The sequence below is a fragment of the Ursus arctos genome, unplaced genomic scaffold, assembly GCF_023065955.2.
Source record: "Ursus arctos isolate Adak ecotype North America unplaced genomic scaffold, UrsArc2.0 scaffold_1, whole genome shotgun sequence".
NCBI classification, from domain to species: Eukaryota; Metazoa; Chordata; class Mammalia; order Carnivora; family Ursidae; genus Ursus; species Ursus arctos.
The window spans coordinates 39268388-39285251 of NW_026622763.1; the positions used below are offsets into that span (position 1 = coordinate 39268388).

At 44.1% G+C, this 16864-nt stretch overlaps 1 protein-coding gene across 5 annotated transcripts in view; it reads right to left on the reverse strand.

Moving 5' to 3' along the window:
• The window catches only part of ACVR1 (activin A receptor type 1), a 128835-nt gene extending 112265 nt beyond the window's left edge, over positions 1 to 16570 (reverse strand). For 2 of the 5 annotated variants that reach the window (XM_026492757.4, XM_057317917.1), the window contains exon 1: positions 16285 to 16570. The gene's annotated coding sequence lies outside the window, so the exon portion shown is untranslated. Of the gene's footprint in view, positions 4214 to 16284 lie in introns of those variants that run through there. The other 3 variants (XM_026492754.4, XM_026492752.4, XM_026492755.4) reach the window with 2 other exon arrangements.
• Between the last annotated feature and the right edge of the window lie 294 nt (positions 16571 to 16864).

Sequence of the window (16864 nt, forward strand, 5' to 3'; positions counted from 1 at the left end):
GCCCTCAAAGAACTTACCAACTAATTGGGGGGAAAAATTGAGGGGGGGTGGGACACTCTCCACCCCCACCCATTCCTGAATACGATGGAAGAAATACTGTGCCAGGACACCAGGATTCCATCCTGGACCCATCACTAAGTCATTAATCATGGGCAAGTCCTCCTCAATATATTAAACCTCAGAGCTTTTGTTCTTTTTTCTCTGGGAAATGGAAGAACACTGCTCCCTGCCTTCTGTACAAAGGGTATTTAACGGCTCACATTAGATGGGGTGTTGCTTCAGCAAACTGCAAAGCCCTCCACAAATGTGCACTACATAGAACAAAGGTGCATGCTGAATCACACCCCGCCTTATCGTCAGCATTAAAAAAAGCGTTTAATGACACTTATAAACATATAAATTCAGAATCTGACATTGCTGTGTCCAGGGAATAGTAAGAGAAGGAGAGAAAAGGTGAGTGGTATGATTTGAAAGCAAAGCAATTTTATGGAGCCCCAGAGAGCTCCGGAAATTTATCTGTGAATATCTGAATATTCGTTATAATCTTTGTTCCTTGTTGAAATAACTTCCATGAGTAACCAGAGGATGACTACTTCCCAAGCAAACCCAGATTTATTCCCTAGGGTCCCATCCTATCCCAGGCTTTTTCTTCAGTTCAAACTAGCTCTAGCAAGTCTCTTCCCTCCGGACCTGCTATCATCTTGTTTCCTCCCTCATGCTAAATTTATACAAACATGACTAATGACATCCTAAATTACCAAAACAAACTGCCCTCTCGAGCTCTTATCTGTCTGGTTCACAGGACTACCTTCCTTGGGGTGAGGGAAGGAAGACAACTCTCCTTAGCATCACTCCTACTCCTTGGGCTCTTCCCAGACTCCTCTGTCAGGGTCCTTCTCCCTACACTCATCAGGAGCCCCGGGGGCAGAGCACTCCGCTCCCCAGGCAAGTTGATTGCCCAGCAGGAACTTCACTGCCCTCTGGACCTGGAGAGGCTCTCAACTGTTTCCAGCGCAGCCCTTTTTAACTACAAACTCTTTTCTTCTAAGCAGTCCATTGGTCACCTCCCCCTGGCTGTCCCAAGGCCTCTCAAACAGGACTTGTCAATTCAGCCCCTCACCTTCCTGCATTCTCCACTCCTCCCTATTCTGTTACGGGATCACCATCTATAACCCCTGTAGCCTGCAAGTCTCCCTCTACCAAACCACACAGATCAGATCAGTTTCCACATCTCATCAGCTCAACCCCTTCAACGGCTCTGAAACCTTCACCATTTTCTCCAGCCACATTTGTCACCACTGCTTGGCCAGTCTGCTGCTCCCCCAGCCTCCACACAAGTGTTTCCCAAAGTGTGGAACACGTGCTACCCCTGACCCCCCAACATGATGCTAGATCAAGTTCTTAAACTTCTTCTTTATAATGATTAATGTTTCTATTATAGAACAGAAATTAACGAAATGAAAATATATTCTTAAGGCTGCATCAGTACTTGCATTTTCATAGTTATAGTGTTTGGAACGAGCTTTCACACCCTTCATGGGGGGGGCCTATAAAAAATCCCATTGCCAGGGTACATCCAGACCAACTAAATCACAACCCTGTGGGGTGGGAACGGGTTTTGGGCTTGGAAACCCCTCCGGGTGCTTCCAACGTGCAAACAAATTTGGGAATTACTCCATTAGAATGAGCCTGAAAAAGGTATTTAAGGTCAAAGGTTAAGCCCATCTAAAGAAAATGAGGTAATTAGTCAAAGGCACAGTAAAGAGATAAGAAGGGTACCCAACTCACCTTGTCTGTCCACGACTTTAGCACTGAAAGTCCAGCAACCCAGAATGGCCCTCAGTCCCAGGCAATCCCAGACAGCTGGTCACCCTACTAAGATGAGGCAAGGTCTCAAGTGTGGAAATGAGTGTCAGCATCTCCCAAAATGTGTTCTGCAAAATGCTCTCCACTGTCCCTGGGGTGTTAACAGCTGGGCAGCTACAAAGGGTTCCAGTGAGGAGTAACTTGAAAGACCAGGAATACCTGGGAATATCCCAGGATAAGTGATTCAGATAAGGTGTTCCTCCACGCCAGCTTCTCTGAATTTTCAGTGTACTATGAAAACTCACACTGTCTGGGAGAAGAGTATAATGTCCTGCATTTCTCACTTACTTGAGGACTTCTTTTGTGGTGTACCTTTTGATTCCGGTTTCAAGAAACAGCTGGTAACATGCTGCCTCACTGGTACTTCCAGATATTTGGGGAAAATATAAATCTGATAATGTTACTTCTTCAGTATCAATCCCATGTATGAAAACAGAGGTCCAGACTCCTTAGCAGGCGTTCTCCTTCCCCAGCTCTCCCACCGTTTACCTCCTCCTGGTGTTCTAGTCCCATGTTTCTCAAACCTCTAGAAGCAGTCAAATCACCTGGCGATACTGTTGCAACACTGATTCTAATTCAGCAGAACTGGGTGGCCCTGACCCTCTACAAATTGCCAGTGAGGCTAGTGACCCAAATGGTGCCGTTGCTGCCGGACCGAGCACCACATTCCTGAGTAGCAGAGCACTGCTCACATTCGGTTCTGAAGCATGCTGTCGTTCCTAGAAGCCTCCGTGCTTCAAAGGCCCTTTTCCCACCTGCTACCTTCCTCCTCACCCCTCAAGATACTCACGAATATCATTCCTCTGAAAAGATGACCTGAGACAGCCTCTCGAACAAAACTGCACATCCCATCTTTATGTTTAGAGTTCCGTTCTCGTGCTTTGCTCTGCTGTGGCTTGGCTATTTTTCTCCTTCTCCCAGGCTGAGCTCTCCAACAGCCTTTCTGTCTTTATATGCTCAGGGCCTGGCACACAGTAGCTACTCAACAAATCTATATAAAAGGAAGGAGTAGCCGCACAGGAGGTAATATGCGAACTTGGTCTAGGGAGACCTTTTGACAGTAAGGTTGTTATGCAGAATCAAGGGTGTGGGTTTGGAGTTTCGTGGCTGGAGACCCTCAGCAAGAGAAGGAAGGAGAAGCTTAGCTAACATGGCAGAGAATCAATGATAAATGAGTATCACCTATTTTTTTTTTTACTATACCAAAAAATTAAATTCCCAGCTTTCTTGAAATGAAAACTAAATCCAGATAATCTTCTGATTAACATTTAACAGACTAAAATCACCAGGCACAGTGGGAAATAAAACACCATTTGACCTCTAAATCTGTGTTCATCTACTCTTCAAAGAATCCTTCTGACAATTCTAAGTTTAAACAAACCTTTGTGCAGAGTGCTCCAGCAGGTTTAATGTAGTCACAGCTGTCAAAATCATGGGCAATGTATCATACTTAAGAGAGCATTTGAAAATGTGTCAATAATTATAATTAGACACTTGTACCAGATCTAATATACTTTCACTACCCTTTAACTTCAACTGATGTAAAATTAAAACCAGTTTCTTAAAAGTGCAACTCTCAGATCATAATTTAATTCTACAGCAGATATAAAACCTGTCACACTACAGAGATACAGTACATTTTACTCAAGAGGAGAAAAGGCCATGGTATTGTAATACATCATTTTAGGTGAGGTGACCACCTTTAATGCTGAAAGGGTAAAATACATTACTGAGGTGACATAATCTTCCAATATTTACTTCACCCGTTTGTATTTAAAGATTTTCTCTTCAAAATTATGCACGACCCACAGCTCAAAGACGATAACTGTTAATAGTCCCGTTTATTTCCTACCAGTCTTTTTTTTCTTTCCTATGTCCATATGTATATAACTACAAGTCTGGAATTGTACTATGTTTTATGTCTACTTACATTTATGGAATTGTATATAATTTATGGGTATGGAATTGTATGGTATTTGTGTCTTGTTTTTTCTACTTAATGTCATTTTGTATACTCTTTGTGGCCTATTCTGTTCATTCCAAAAACTGCTGCATGCCTACTATGGATAAAGCAGTATACTAAGCACTGGATACAAACACACACTCAGAGTACCACAGTCTCTGTTCTTGGTATTTACCCCAGACATATGGGTAGTGTATATATATATATATATATATATAGTAGCATACGTAAGGTACAGAAAAGAAGAGGGGCACCTGTGTGGCTCAGGTTAAGCGTCTGCTGGGCTCAGGTCATTCAGCAGGGAGTCTGCTCCTCCCTCTGTCTCTGCCCCTCCCCCCACTCGTGAGTGTGCTCTCTCCCTCTCTCAAATAAATAAAATCTTAAAAAAAAAAAAAAAGATACGGAAAAGAAGAAAGGATCTAAGTAGATGGAAAAGCCAACAAAACCCTCTTTTCAGAAGGTTACTTTGAAGGTGAGATCTGTCCCTGAAAATTCATCTCAGATAATATTTTTGGTGACTATATAATTTTCCATTTTATGAACAAAAGTGTGTGCATATATATACATACATATATATATAATATATATAAAGGTTATATACGTAGGTTATTATAGAACATTTAAGTTGCTTCCTTTTTTTTTTTTTTTTTGCTACTCTACAGCTAAATGAATCAATTTGTATACTTAAAGAGCTTTACTAAGTAATTTTTTTTTTTTTTTAATGAGTAACCAAGAGCTCAAAATCTTTTCCAGGAAAATTACATTTATACTAGCAGCCCAAAATTTTTGTCTTTGAATTGAAAAATCTAAGCATGTTGCTTCATTCTGGGGGAGCCAATTTCTAAAGAAGAAAATGAAGCATGGGGAAAAAACACATGAATTTTATATTAAATTTTATTTACTTGGGTTTGAATTTTTAAATACATCTAATTTGGTTACTGCCGGGAAACCCAACCATTTTATTAAGCTATATGAGCTAAATACCTCAAAATTTCCAATAACCCCCTATTGTATCTTCTTCATGTTATAAAAACTTTGAATGATCAAAAGCAGTCCACGCTGGTATGCTCCAAAATCATAAATAAAAATTTGCTGCTTCTTAAAAACTGTCTATCATATGCTTATTGCTTTTTTTTAAGAGCTATTACAAAACTAAAACTTTTTCCCTAAGTCTAAAAATCCATTGCCTCTATTCTTGATCAATAATAAAAAGCTGACTATATGAGTTTCTTGGTCACTAAATGCCTACTTACCACTCACCATATTTTTTTTAAAGATAATCAGCCATATAAGCTCTGCTTTTAACATAAAGCACAACCGAGACACAGCGCTTTAAAACAATCAAACTAAAGCTGTGGTTAGCAAGGCTTCCAAAGCCCAGGGTTCTTCAGACTCAAACTCACACAAGGAAGGAAAAAAAAAATCATCAAGCTCCAATTACTGGAAGTACCAAAAGGAGGGAGACTGAAAGAGAATCAACAAATTATTAAACTTCAGAAATAGCTGAGTCTCTGCTCTTCCAAACAGATGAAAAAAGCACCATGAAGAAAGAAGTGAAGAAAGTGACTTTCTTGGGCCACAAAACTGGTTTACACCAGAAAACAGACTCCTGCTTGAGTCTCATGGGTTACTTTGTCATTTCCACCATGCAGCCTTGCTTCACTCACACAACTCAAAAATCAAATTCTTGGTATAACCTCTACTGTAATTTAAAATGTAAATACCCCTAGATTCAGTAATTTTAGTCCTTGATAGTTACCCCCCTCCCATATACAGGAGACAGACAGCTCTCCATATATATCTACATACACATCAGCGTGTAGATACAGCATACATCAAGATACAGCATACATAAAGATAGCCACTGCAACACTGTAACACATAATGTTACCTAAATTAAGTAAAAGACTAGTTAAATACATTATGATACATCTACACTATGGAATTACCTTTCAAAAGAATAAGGAAACTGTTCATACTGACAGGAAAAGATGTCCAAGATAAAATACGTGAAAAAAGCCAGGTAAAGAAGTGAAGTATGTGCTATATACTATATTTACAAGAAAAACCCATTAGTATAAGTTTGTAAATGTAAAAATGACCACTGCAAGGATATACAATTCGTTTCTAGGAAGGGAGAGTAGAAGCCGGAGGACAAAAGTCACCTTTGCTATAGCCCCTTCCTGTACGTCAAACCTTGTACTGAGCACAGGCAACACCCCATCAATATCGTCTCTAAAACAAACTATCACAAAAAAAACAAAAATATTTGGTTAAGAAAAAAATTATGGGAACCCATATTAATGTACTCATGTAATGAAATAAAGCTATGAATTAGAAATAAAAACAATTTGACTTTTTTTTTTTTTTTTTTTTAGAATCATGTGGCCCAAAAAAGGAGACCGTAATGTCTGAGACAAAAGTATGAGAACAACAGAACACTGTATGTTAACTATACTGGAATTAAAATTAAAAACTTAATTAACAAAAAGTATGAGAATAAAAGAAAGGCCTTCCTGGAAGATTTTCATGCTCAATAGCCACATCTGGGAAAGATTCACTCCACCTGTGCTTAGAATGTCCTAAAACAGTAAGACCTTCAGGGATCAAAAGGGAATCAAGCGGGAGAAGGGGAGCAGCAGAGGAGGACCTAGCCGATTAAGTAACAATGAGTTGGAGGGAATCCTAAACAAACAAGCCAAGATAAGAATGAGAAAAGAAAAAAAAAACTCATCTGTAATTTAAAAAGGACATTTCCATCCTAAACTGGCTAAAAGAATAAATCTCAAAACAAGCCATTCGCTTCTGGCACTGTTTTCCCCATCTCAGGGCTAGAGCGACCACTTTTTCTGGCACCTTAGATACCAAAAAATAAAAAAATTTTAAAAAATCATTGTTAGAATTTCTTTCACCTAAATTAGGCTCAGTGCAATAGGCATAAACATAAATTATAGGTGTCGTCCATCAAACAGTATTTCTGTCTTTGATTCTATGAGCAGATACGTATCAGGTCCCATGTTCAAAAGTTGAAGACGGTTACAGTATTCCTTTATTAGGATAAACATCTCATTTATTTGCAAGATAAGGCACTTGACCCAAAAAATTCAGTAAGAGACTTTGAGCTCTTTATAGCTGGTTCATTTTATCATTCAGACCGTAGCCTATTTCTTCCTATTTCCAAAAGGGACCTTTCTCCCCAGATCCAAATGCCCCAGGATGGCATCCTGTCACACAGATCTAATCCCCACAGCTCCGAGCCCTTATCTACTGGTTCCAGTGCTGTATTTCTGACTCAAGCAAGCCCCCTTCTATGCGCTTATTCCACGAGAACCTGAACCCCAATACCATGCCCTACTCCCAGGCAGCTCCTCTTAACCTTTCGTTTTCTTTTAAGATCAACACCATTCTCTCAGTCATCCATGTTCCCTAAGTCGGATCCTTTTGCCTCCCACTCACCCCTTTCCTTTCTTCACAGAAATGACGTGTGCCTCTTCTGGCTTCTCCAGCCCAAGGCCAAAATCCTAATTCCACCTACTCTCACTTCCCTTAGCTACTGGCCATCTGCCCTCACCACTGATCTGTGGCCATACAGAAGGCTCAGGGGTCTCAAACGAATATGCCATAGGGACAATGCAGTTAGCATGTAAGAGTGAGCAGGCTGGGAGAAGAAAGCATAAAGAGCAAGTATGCTGGGCCTCAGTGTCTGGGAGAAAACAGGCTGAGCTGGGACTGTGGCAGACCAAGCACACACGTCCACTCAGAGAGACACAGTAACAAGGAGCCCTGGCAGGTCCCTGCAGGAATGCGGGCCTTGTGCTGCCAGGGCTTGCAGTCTTGCAGAAGAACGTGGAAAACTGAACTTTTTCTGGGAAATATCCCCATATTTAAATGATGGCAACTATTTAAAAAAAAAAAAAGTTGTACATACGGTATCAAAAGGGACATAAGTCTGAGGTGTACTCAGCCCAGGGGCCACCAGTTTTCAAACTCGGCTTTAGAGCAAGTGATTTGGAATGCACAGCCCGGCTTAAAGTGTGGATGTGTGACCTCACCCCTCTGAGTCTCAGTTTCTCCGTCTGTAAAATGGGGATTATAAACAGCGGTACCTCGTAGCCGGGGTGTGAGCCATAAATGAGAGAACGCAAGTAAGGGGCCTGACCAGGGCCTCCCTTAGAGATGTTCTCTTACTGTTGCCATTACAGAATCACGTCTAAAATCTTTGGCCCGGCATTCAAAGTAAACCATAGTTTGGCTCTAGATCTCCCTTTCTAAGCTTTCTTCTACCGGGCTCACCCTAATGTGCTCTCCACAGTCACGTCACGTCACAGGCCTTTTAACTTCCAGGAGTTACCATATAGGCTTGGCAAAAAAATAAATAAATAAACAACATGGGGGAGGACGGGCACCAGAACCACGGCCATAGTACCAGCCGCGGTGCCCGACTTCGACGCCGGCATTGGTGCAAAACCAGAGACGTGAACTGGCTCTTCCTTCCAGCTGTCTCAGGTCACGCCGCCTCTCTGCGAAGCCGCCCCTCGAGGCACCGAGTCTGACCCCTGTGATGGCAAATAGGTGCAGCTATGTTTTCATACACCTTGGCTCTTAAGCAAAAGCCAGCTACCTCATGTTGACTCGCCCCATCCCCTGGCTTTGGCAGGTTGCCTCCCCCACAACCTATACATAGAGAGAGAGCTCTGAAAATGATAACATCGAAATGGTACCTTTTTCCAAGGCCAAACAGTCACTTCCTCAAAGGTGTTGTTTGATCCTTATCCCCCTGTATCTCGTGACCGAGATACTTGGCCTTCTGCCGTTCACAGTCAGATGTGCAATTCTTCAGTCCCTACTCAAGCGCACCTTAAGCTCAGCTTAATGTTACTGTCCTCTCCAGGCCGGGCCCCAGGCACAGGAGGCCCAGACAAATGCTCAACAAAGGAAGGGAGGAGAAGAGGGGAAAGGAGGAAGGAGCAGCAGCAAGCCAGGGAGATTTTAATGATAAGGACGATGACAGCAAGGATGCCTGCAGCCACCAATTAAGCTCTTACTTACATCTTTGAGTGCAAAGAGCTGGCCCCTACTAACCTTGTGTTGTGCTCTGGAACAATAACTGTATCGGGTCACCTTCCCTACCTCTCTCCTATCCTTTTGGTGCAGGTGACGGAAAAAGGGACTTCTGCAGTCCCCTGATTACTTACAGTCACCATCCCATTTCAAATATAATCTAAATAAACAGGGAGCTAAGTGGCTCCTGCCACCAGTTTAAACTAATTAGCCCCACCTTTGATGCTGATTAGAATCAAGATGAGGCTGTACTTTTGGAGCTGGTCCAAAGCACATATCAGTCACTTTAATCTGATGTGGAGAAACAAGCAAAGACCCCTATACAGAGGAAAGAACAATGGGTGGGGGAATGGGGGGAGAGCAGAAGGGCATGGACCATCTGTAGAATAATTGAGACTCATACAACAAGAAAAACAAAATTCTCATCCAGATTAGCAAATGTCCAATAAACAAATTAAGGCTGATTTCCACAATATCTAGAATAGTGGTTTTTTTTCATACTGCTGGTTAGAACCCATTAGCAAGTTGTGAAATCAATGTAGTAAATAGAGAACAGAATTTTTTTTAAAAAATTTGACAAGAAATTAGGACTCACTGCTATATTCTTTTGTAAAAATTATAATTCAGCTTTATTTTTAATATGCATGTGTGCATGCGTGTGTACTCAGTCATGATGTAAAATGTCTTGCTGTGAGTAAAAAATGTTTTTAAAACACTGAACTAGAACATTTATGTTTATATAATTTCCGGAGACTGAGATTTTCCATTTTTCCTAGGCCATACTCACAAAGGAAGAGAATATTTGTTCTTGCCACCTGTTGTACACAACAGTTTTCTTCAAGTTCAAAAAACATTTTTAAAAAATAACACTTGGCACACTTGTCCCTTACCATTTTCCTTATTCTTGAAAGAAAGATAAAGGTCACTCTAGATAACCACCGATACTTCTTCCTCCTACTGGTTGTTCCTGTGTATACTTCTATCTTGTGTAAGTCCCTAACATCAAGTTACGAGTCCAAAAGCTCCAGCTCTATTAGTGGTATTTTTTTAAGATTTTATTTATTTATTTGACAGAGAGAGAGACAGCCAGGGAGAGGGAACACAGGCAGGGAGAGTGGGAGAGGGAGAAGCAGGCTCCCAGCAGAGGAGCCCGATGTGGGGCTCGATCCCACGACTCTGGGATCACGCCCTGAGCTGAAGGCAGACGCTTAACGACTGAGCCACCCAGGCGCCCCTCTTAGTGGTATTTACTTCTAAGTATGAACCTATAACTTAAGGAGAGTGATCCATCAACACATTACATTTTCAGAGAGTACACTACCATTCATCAACAGCTACAATAGTAGAAGGTTCCCAACTTGGCTTAAAACGTCCCTTCAACTCATCCCCCCTCTACACCAGGATGCTTTTTCTCAAGTTCTTAGTATCCACTCTCTTCAAATTCCAAGTACCATCCCACATCTAACACCCAGCTTTGTCGAAGACCACTCCTGTGTTCCTTTAGCCCCTCTGTATATTTCCCATGAAACTCAAGGTTATTTTTAGTTCAACTGATAATTCTTTCATAATTGCCTAAAAAAGAAAAATAAAAACTAGAGCAATCTTATTTTCTTTGTGTTACAATTTTTTTTTTAAAGTAGCTCTACACCCATGAACTCATGACCCCAAAGATCAAGAGTAGCATGACCTACCATCTCAGCCAGCCAGGCACCCCAGAGTGATCTCATGTTCAACGTCATCCATGCTGCACGGAGGCTAGTGATGACCCATGCTAACTTTCACAGGTGAGCAAGGCACCCAGCTATCAAGTAGTCAAGCAGAAAAAGTCTACATGGCATGCCCACTCAAATCAGCCCTTAAAACCTATCAAGAGAGAAGCTCACTCTGGATTCCATCCATTTTCCAACGAGGTCATCCACATTCCACCTCTCCACATGAGCACTGCCTACCACACTGTTTTCATTGTCAACTATTTGTGAATATATGCAACAGGACAAAGTCAGTGTGAAGGAGTCAATTCACCACCTAAACGAGTCCCAGCCATGCACTCAGTATCACAGGATTCGATGCTCTGTAGGATATTAAATATGCGTTGACATATTCTTCCCAAAATAGGAGGTTGCGCCCTTAAACCCAAAAACAATAGGAAGCAGAAACTGAAAAGAATACAATACATGTGTGCTGAATCCACTACGTTACAATATCAAGCATGAAAAAGGGGTATATACCTAGAGTGTCTTTCATCCTTGCTTCCCAAACTCACCCTTAAGGATCTCTGTGTCTGGTATCATCTGCTCTCAGTCAAGCTGCCTCCCTGATTCCCTCGAGTACTGGGCTTGTCTGCTTCTCTAATATGCAATCATCCATTCATTCTTTCGACAATTAAAAAACCATTTACTGACTGTGTGGTCTGGGCCAGGCATTGTGTTAGGTGCAAAACATATACAAAAGATGACTAAGACACAGTCCTTGCCCTCAAAGAGCCCAATGAGGGAATTTCGAAAGGCTTTAAATCGGTGAAGGAGAATGAATGATGTCGAACAAATAAGTGGAGGTGTGAATACCCGGAAGTCCTTGCCCTCAAAAAGATCAATCAAGTCCCAGAATGAGTAGTAAAGATGATAAAATGCTAGGAAAATGTCAAAAGGCAAAATCCAGGAAGCATTCCTGCACTGAGATTACTCTGAGCCCTGAGGATTCAGCTCTCCCCAAAAGTGGGGGGAAGGGCAATGCAAGGGACCGACTCCAAGATCTGGCCTCATGATGAGAAAGAGCTGAACCTATCACAACACCTGACAGAAGAACCATCAGGACACCTATGCCAAAGGGGACCCCTGAACTTGCCCCACCGTCCAAAAAAACAAACTCCACCCACTGCATGAACCTCCACAAAATCTGGAAAAACTAAAACTCAGAGTCACTTTCCTGGTCACGGAAATAAAGGCCAAGTACCCAGAGCAAACAATGAAGCAACCCGAATGGGTAAAGTGGAATGTTGGTCAGAGACCGAAACCCAAAAATCAAACAAATGAGCAGTGGTGGCTCCGGAAAACAAAACTCTCATGGATCACAGAAGAGTCGGTAGACATATAAAGGAGCTCAGATTTCCCAAAATGCACGTAAGGGCACAGGAATATTATTGGACTGGGCAGTTGGTTTGAAAACTGGGGACAGGGAAGTATCTGTTTTAACTTCAAAAAGGAAGCTGCTGGGTCTCGTTAGTTAATTTTGGGGTCATAAGTTCAAACAAACTACCTCCCACCTGAACCAAAGGCCATGATTTGCCAACCACATCATCTTCGGAAGCTCTTTCAAAAGGAGTCTTTTATATGAAAATGCCCCTTCCAACAGACAATCCTGCTTTGGAACTTCGGATTCTTAAACTAGCACAGCAAGCAAGAGCAGTCTATAGCCAACTGCTAAAAAAGAAGAGGTAAACCTTCCACTTGGTTCTTCTGAGAGCTGGAATTGGCCACAGAAAGAAACACAAAGTTCTTACTGCAAGAGATCAAAGAAGGCATTTTGTACCAGGAAACCGAATTCAAATTCTCATTTCCAGGAATAAAGCCACAGTGCCCAATACTTGCTTGGGAAAATAAAACAGGAGACTCTGTGGGCTCCAGCTAAAATCTGATGGCTTCGTCTCCCAGCCTCACCAGTGTAACGCTGTTAACATTTCACCCAGGCTTTGCTTCCACTTAAATACCGGCTTCCCAGTCTAAACGGTCACACTTAACCCACTGGGTAAAAATGAAAGCGTTGTAACACTTCATGACAGCATTTTTTGCCCCATCCTGAGCACTAGCTGTATGCGACAAGGTGCAGGTGACAAGTGCCAGCTTCGGCTCAGCCCCCGTCTCCCGTACCCACAGTCAGGAGAAACCACCCTGCAGCCCATGCTATTATTTTGGTCACAATATTGAAATGAGAGTGGAAACAGGACACTATAGAAGAGGGGACATACCTCAATCTCATTCAGGTACGACAACAATCAGCTTGCTTTAAAAATATCACCTGGGGTCTTATCAATCAGCCAACAGCATTTGCGTGCTGACTTCGCACAAGCACCAAGCTGTCTAGAGTCATAATAGTGCAGTGAAATATTCCCCAAGTAGTCATTACGTTAATAGCCGTGTGTTTAATTTTCTTTATCTTTTTACAGAAAAATATGTATCATGTATGTAGGTTATAAAGTCTAAAAATAAAATCAACACCCCTGAACCCACCACTCATGCCAAAAACCCAGAATGTTGCCAGTGCCATATCATCAACCTGCCTCCTCCACCCCGATCCCCAGGTCCCTGCAAAACACACATGCACACCCCAGGTAATCACTGTCCTGAATTTGAGGCTTTATTATAAGTATAAACGCATCTTTATGATTACCTCCCATTACTAACAAGTGAGTTGGCTTTCCAAATATGGCAATGATATATTGTTTCCTCTGAAAAGATGGCATCTTTTTAGCTTTTCTAAGGTCAATCACATTGCTTTAAAGAAAAATACTAAATAATTAAGAGACTGACACTTAGCCCTGGTAAACTCATGAAGACGGTGTATGAGTGAATGAAATTTGGCAAACACTGGCAAAAGGGCCTGAGAACATGGGTTCCAGAGTCTCCAAACTCCTGGTTCAAATCCCCACTCCACCACTCTACAACTAGGGCGACTCGCTCAATTTCCGAATGCCTCAATTTCCCATCATAAAAGAGTGAAATCATAATAAAACATATGGTTGCTGTGAAAATGTAATGAAAAATGCATGTAAAGAACCGAGCACCTGTGCCTAGCACATATCCAGGGCTCCCCCATCATATCTGTCACCAAATTCATTCAAAACACATCAAAGGGTCTTGCTACCATTAATAGTTCACTTCTCCCCAAGTTCTCACAAGGTGTGCATCAGATCCCTTCACATAAAAGTAAATCAAGACGCAGGGATCCAACCGAACAAGCACAGAACACAGTGGCCCGACCCAGCTCCTCTTTGTCTAACGTACTTTTTGCGCACGCACACCCGCGCGCACACACACACACACACACACACACACACATTGATTCCATCTTCACCTCATGACCTTGAATAACAGGATCATTTTTCAAATGCATTTCTGCCCTGTCCCTTCCTCCCCCAGAAGGCCGGACTACTTGATCCAACCTTACCTAGAAGTCTATCATGATCATCACGGTATTAGTTCAGTGCAATCTAGGGTAAGATAGAGGCATAGTCTCTATTTACCGATTCAATCACTGTTAGCTGTTTGGTGGACAGATGCACAGAATCTGGTAAATCACTACTCTGAAAAAAAAATCATTACAATGCTATTAATGGCATTAAGTTCCCACTTCTGAAATTAATTACATTCCTGAATAAGGCAGCCTCCTCCATCTCTATGTGGCAACCTTAATATTCTTTTAAATTACTTAGAGATAACAAGAAACTTACTCAGATTCTAATGATCACTCTCTTCCAAGGTACAAAAGTTGTAAAACTCCTACCTATATCAAGTCTTTATTTAAAACCCACTCTCTCCATTTCAGGAAAAAGTCACCCAAACCACCAGAAAAGGAGAGTATGAACCCAATCTATCCCCACCCCGGCCCTTGATTTTTGCCATCTATCCAGAATTTACTGCACCATCATTCATCACCTTTTGAGTATTGGCATGAGGGGTGACAGTAGAAATGCTATTATCCACCACACAATTCCATCAATTTAAGACCTACACATTTCAGCTTCAAAAGACTTCTGTTTTGGTGTTTGTTTTGTGTTTTTAGTTCCAGGCCAGAAAACAAAAACTACTGCCTCACACAAAGAAGTGATTTGGCCTTAGAAACCTGGTGATCCAAGTCCTGTCCAGGCCTAGGACAACCTCATGACCCCTGCGTCCCCATCAGTGAAACAGGTGAGGCCCATCTTTCACACTTAAGCATACTGTAAAGCTGGATGGCGAGGCCAGTGTCTGAGGTCAGCACAAGTCTAGTGTCTGCTGGCTGCCCAAGCCCAGGCCCCCAGCCAGCCACCCACCTCCAGAGACAAGTGCCAAGACATACTATAGTGTTTCCATTTAAGGCCTGCCACTTGGATCAGCCCATCTCTGAAATTTCTTAACACCACCTTTCCAGGAAGAATTTTTTTGGGGGAAAAGGGAGGTGGTGTCTATTTTTTGCCACCGCCTTTCCTTGGGCTGTCAGAGCAGTCTGCATCTCTGGGACGGGATGCTTTAAAACCACTGGGTTATATCTAAGTCTCAATTAGAAGGCTCTTCTCAAAAATATACAAACTATGTATGAGATCAGTCCTTTTTCTCATCACCTAACTCCCATCACTCACACACACACGCCCCTCAAAAAAGAAAGCCCAATAAAATTAACAAATCCATTGATCGCTTTGCTACCTCTCTCCAAAAGCCAAATTAAGCACAACTTTTTAACCAAGACTTTTCTTCTGTTACTAAGTGGAATGTTTCCTTCCCTAAGGAGCTTCCTCTACATCTTTTCTCCCATGCAAGGAGCGTTCAAAACTCCAGGGAAAGGAGGTTGGGGGGGGGGGGGTGGGGAGAGACATATCTGCGGCAAACTGGACAGACCTAAGCCAGCCTAGAACCCGAAGGAAGTGAGTGAATCCTGCGGCCCCAGAGGCCCACATCTCTCCCTAGCGCGCCCCAGGTTCTAGCCTCACTGTTTTGGTTACAGTGTTGAAGGAAGGGTTTTAAACTTGGCAAAGCACCGTGCAACATCTGTAACCACATTTGCCTTCTGGGGATCGGGAGATGAATCCCACATTCCTGGCTTTGAAGCCTTTTGAAACTGCAGCTAGGGAAGAACGGAGGGCGGGAGGGAGTTGAGCAGAGTTTATTGGCTGTCTCTCCAGCAGAAAATTCCTCTTGGAAGAGACGGATATTTTGAGGGTGGGGGTGATTAGCCCATCCCTTTACTCTGTACCAAGCTCAGCTGGGAAGGTGAGCCCGTGGTCGGGCGACCAGATCGATTTACAAGTCAGCGGCGCACACCCTGAAGGAGTTCGCTACACACACACACACACACACACACACACATACATACACACACACACACACACACACACACACACACACACACAAAACACACACGCTGCAAACCAGTGACCCCCTCACCCACACACACACACACTCCCTGCCTCTGTCCTCTCCCATATCCCACCAGCAGTTCAGGCCCAAAGCAAGACAGTTTTGTTCCGCGGCTGCTTCCCCCATCGAGAGTGGATGAAGCCTGGGGGAGAAAGGAATGAAAGCGAGGGGGAGGCACCGCAGACGCCCACCCTCCCACCCCCAATCCCAGCCTCTTCTCCCGCCAGGCTCCCTCCTCCCTCGGTCCTCCCAGCTCCCGCGGCGCGGCCGGCGACCTGCCCTCACCTCTGGTCCCGCCGCGGCCGGGGCTGAGCCGGGGGAGGCGGAGTGCGAGCCAGCCGGGCGCTGCAGGTCGGCGCGGAGCGGCGCGGGGCGGGGCGGGGCGGTGCAGCCGGCGAAAGAGCCCGGAACTCTGCGGGGCCGAGGGCCGGCGGCCGGCCCCGAGCGGCGGCCGCGGCGGCTGCAGCCGGGCGGTGCGGATGGCCAGGGGCTCTCCAGCCCTAGGGCCGGCGCGGCTGGCTGAGGAGCAGCCTGGCAGCGGCGGCGGCGGCGGCGGCAGCCACCCGGGGGAAAGAGCCGGGGGAGGGAGGGGAGGCGGGGTGAAGAGGAGGAGGAGGAGGAAGGGGAGGAGGGCGGGCGGAATAAACTTCCCGAGGCGCAGCGGCACGGGCTGGGAGGGCGACCGCGGGCGGGGCGGGCGGCTCGGGGGGAGGCTCGCCCGAGGGGCGGCGGGGGAGACGGTCACAGAGAGTAGAAAAGTTCCCCCGGCGCGGAGGGGGAGGCTGCGGCGGCGGCGGCTGCAAAGAGCAGGAGCCGGAGCGGGAGGAGCGGGAGGAGGAGGAGAAGGAAGTGGCTGCGGAGCGCT